Raw genomic sequence first — 4,592 nt, 5'->3', positions numbered from 1 at the left:
TAACAGAGCCGACACAGGCAGAAGTTATATATTAGATAATCAATGGGTCTATTATAAATATTTTGGGCATCACTGCCCTTATCTTCTTATCTTATAAAATGCAAACATTACTTCAAAAAAGAATATAATAACGGTCAATCTAGTCATGCATGTTAATCAATGACCTAAGCTTTGCCAAGTATTTTCCTGGCTGACTCAGACAACCTACTGCATGCTCTAATATTAGCACTATGGAAGAGAGAGTATTTGAACACATTTTTCAAGCAAATGGAACAAGAGTTTAGGTCTCTAAGTAATATACTCGACTAAAATGACACATGATATGCGTCGTACGATATTAAACTCTTCTTTGAAATAACGTCTTTAATTTATAAGATTGGATAGGCAGGTCTATACTTATCTTATAAAAAGCAGACGTTACTTCAAAAGAAAATGATTACGCCCTACGCGTATCCCTAGGTCAATCTAGTCATGCATGTTAATCAATGACTTAAAATTTGCAAAATCATTGGTTTTTCTTGTGGACTCAGGCATATAGCCTAGTAAGTCCAAGGATAAGACATAAGCTGATCTAATGATCCCAAGCCAATTAACCCCAGATCTGGGAGAAATAACAAAGCCATGACTGCCCAGAATCGAATAAATAGGTCAATATGTGTGCGGGGAAGGGGGGAACTACAGTCAACAAAACCATAAACAATTAGACAAACGTCAGATAAGGTCAGGTCAAATGCTGAAAGTGATTATTTTCTTTAAAATAAAAATAAAAAAAAATCGGGGGGAGCATTGAAACAAGAGGTACATTCTTTATACTATATAGTGACCCAGCTAGTTCAAATATCCAATGCTGGATTCACCTCTAATTATAGCAACACAAGCTAGATCGGGAACTCGCGAAAAAAGACAAAAAGCGTTATCGGCAGTCTGGAGTAGGCTATTACGTACTGGCCAAATACTAAAAACTATTATTTCTTTATAGGAAGTGTGTTGTGATTACAGTGACACTCCACTAAAGAGAACAGAACCAACACTCAGAGAAGTGACTACACACCAACATGTCATATTTTCACGTTCCTTATAGTCAGCAAGTAAAATGTTTGTAAAATGTTCCTTCAGAATTTTCAAGTCCAAACCGCCAGGGTATGGCAGCGGGCAGGGTATGAACCCGGAACCACCGAGACGACCGAACGACAGTCCAGCGCGCATTCCGCAAGACCACACGGCGTTTCTTCCCTAGTGCTATTAGAGCATGGAATGGGTTGCCCAAGCCAGCCAGGAAAACTAGCGACTTGGCAGAATTTAAGTCATTGGTTAACACGCATGACTAAATGCATGACGCGTAGGACGTAATCAATGGTCTTCTTTTTTGAAGTAATGTTTGTAGGCCTATTATATAAGATAAGAACAAACGAGCTTTTGTACCTTCGCGACAACTTGTGTAGTTAAAACGGAGTGGTTGGTGGTGGTCTTCTAAACTTTTCCTGACTTTGCTAAGACATTTTTGTTGAAAAAAGTTCATTCATGGGTGGGAATGTGTGAGTGTGTTGTTTTTTTTTTTTACGCGGTTCAACATTTTGAATGACACGTACCTTGCCAACAAGTTATTGCATATTTTAGCAAATTTTATTATCGTGACTAAGTAAAAATTAGCCAAGATGTTGTTTTTTTTTTTTTGTAATATAAAACTGAAGACACAGTATGACTTTCTTTGCCAGGTTTTCAAGATGTTGTTTATAATGACAGCCAGACATCTGTATGAGTTCAAGTATTGATTTTCCATACGAAGTTCATTCGTTTTTTGTGACATTCAGTTCTAAAAAGTTGTCAATGCCCCAGTTTGAAAAGTGGTGCATATCGAACTTCGATATTGAATTTGTCTCGCGAAATAAGACCATGGCAATATCATAATAATAATATAATTTTATTTATAAAGTGCTGTTAACAAACAAAATGTAGGCTCAAGGCGCTGTAATAACATTACAAACACAAATACGACAGTTAAAATGACAATCAATCTAAAAAGGTTTTAAACAGATAGGTCTTAATGTTCTTCTTAAAAGTGGTGTAGCATGTTGTCTGTCTGAGATCAATGGGGAATGAGTTCCAAACCTTTGGTCCGTGCACTGAAAAAGCCCGCAGACCGAAGCTCATCAGCGAAAAGAGCATGCAAACAATAGTAGCTTCACCGGCTAAGATTGTAAAATGTTTTTTTTTTCACAAATGTGTATTTGTTTTTAAATTTATTATTACAGACTTTATTTGATAATACAGGAAAAAGCTTACTAAAAAGACACACATTTTTTAAATATTTAAATATCTTTTGTGTCTGTTTTTTAATATTTTTTTTATTTGTGTATAGTTCATTTATAAATACTGTAACGACTCTCACTTTCCTGTCTTCATGCAAACTGCACCACACGACACAACCAACGCTAAGAACTTGACAACTTCATCATCATCATCTGTCCATTGGCTTTTGTCGTAGGGATGCTGTGACAGTTCTCATAACCAAATCCCTCCCCTTTTTTCCCAGTTCTGACAACTAAGGGCTCCAAAATGACTTCACATTTTAATGTCCAATAAATCACAGCCTATACTGTACATTGGCAACATGTAACACCGTACTGGACAGCTTTTTAAATCCCACTTCTGACACCATGTAGAATATTTGTGTTACACAAATAACAAACTAGTGTTTAAGAGGGAAGACATATTAGGAACTCCATTTATTACGTAAACACAAGCGGTGTTGCACTGACGCGCTAGTGTGCAAATGTACATATAATACTATTATGTTACACTGTCTGTACAAATACTTCACCGTTAACAACCGTACCGCAAATCAACTATTTGTATCCAACTTTACTGAAATGGGTTCAACTGTTCCGGACTGACTTCACACACTGGAATCGCTGTACCGGACTTGATCGTATGTCTTGACTTCGTCGCGTATTCACGAGGTGTCTTGACTCTACTCCGAAACGAACCGTCGTAAAGCACCGTACAGAACCACACAGCACTGAACCGTGCTGAACTGTAGTGAGCCGTCTTGACTCTGACACCTTCGCTCATTACATAGGGTCTTCGAGGCCTTCTAGAACCCGACGGAACATCGCTGGACTCTACTGGATGGTCACCTGACTATATCCGACATGACTGGCCCGAGTACTGTTCTTTCCCAAACGGTTGACCACTTGTCTAGCGCTGGCCTGTGTAATTTGTGTCAGCGGGCAACACACGCACTATTACCTTTATTCGCATCACCACCAGTTATAACGATATATTTCTAGATTGGACTCAAGTTGACTCGCTTGATTCATGAATTTTCTAAAGTAATTCGATTCATTCCAAAGCAAAGTATGAGAAACACAAAGTCAAAAGAATAAAAATAAAAAGCTATAGAATTAAAATGTCCGGCTTTCGTGCTTCTCACATTGTTACAAACCATGTTTGGGGACATTCATGGTAGGGCTAAATTTAGGGTCATGTTTGGGGACATTCATGGTAGGGGCTAAATTTAGAGTCATGTTTGGTGACATTCATGGTAGGGCTAAATTTAGAGTCATGTTTGGGGACATTCATGGTAGGGGGACATTCATGGTAGGGGCTAAATTTAGAGTCATGTTTGAGGACATTCATGGTAGGGCTAAATTTAGAGTCATGTTTGGGGACATTCATGGTAGGGCTAAATTTAGAGTCATGTTTGGTGACATTCATGACAGGGCTAAATTTAGAGTCTTACTCGACCATGGGGCAAGATCCTATAGTGAACAAGTCCACGTGAATGGATTTAATAGTTATAGGGCTCCGAGAGAGTTAGTCAAAAGTTGGTGACAGGAGATCCAGAGAGAATATGAAATAGTGCTTCGAGATAGTCCAGAGTTATTGAGTTGAAAGTCAGAGTGTGTGATAGGAATTTTTTAGAGTAGGAAAGTTTTTCCTATCGGAGATAAATAGTTGAGTTGTTTGGTGAAATGATCTTTTTATCTTTTTTTTTTGTTTTGGATTGACCCAATGATCTATATTGATCTTTTACCTATCCCTTAGTCTGTTGGACTGTTGGGGCACCGTCGTTCTCCATCCCTCCCTGTCTTTTGCCTTTGTTTAGAACCTCTTTTTTGGCATATCCGTCCATTCTTTTATGTTGTCCTCCCATCGCTTTCTCTTCTTTTTCCTGGTACTGTTCCCTGAAGGAAGGTCTTTGCGAGCCCCGAAGATCTTGTAATCTGGCCATAGATTTTGAGCTTGCGTTTTTTCACTATAGTTAGCGGGTCATCATGGGGTCCGATCGCTGCAGTAACCCTGCCTCTTGGTTTGTGATGCGGTCTTTGAACGTGATACCATGGATCCTTCCGGAGCATCTCAATTCCATTGCTAGGATCCTCCTCTCTAGCTCTGCAGTCAGCGTCTAGGACTCACAAGCATATACAAATATGTTAAATAGTTCAATGAATTGTTCATTAACTATCTAAATGAGTTGCGTCTCTTTGGAGATTGTGCCAGTGCTGCACTAATACACTTTGAATATCAATATTAGAATATGCATCTTTTTTTCAGGGGGGGGGGAGAGAATAAAAGTCATAACAGAAAAC

This window comes from Biomphalaria glabrata, chromosome 7 (genome assembly GCF_947242115.1).
Source record: "Biomphalaria glabrata chromosome 7, xgBioGlab47.1, whole genome shotgun sequence".
NCBI classification, from domain to species: Eukaryota; Metazoa; Mollusca; class Gastropoda; family Planorbidae; genus Biomphalaria; species Biomphalaria glabrata.
This window is presented reverse-complemented; position numbering follows the sequence as displayed.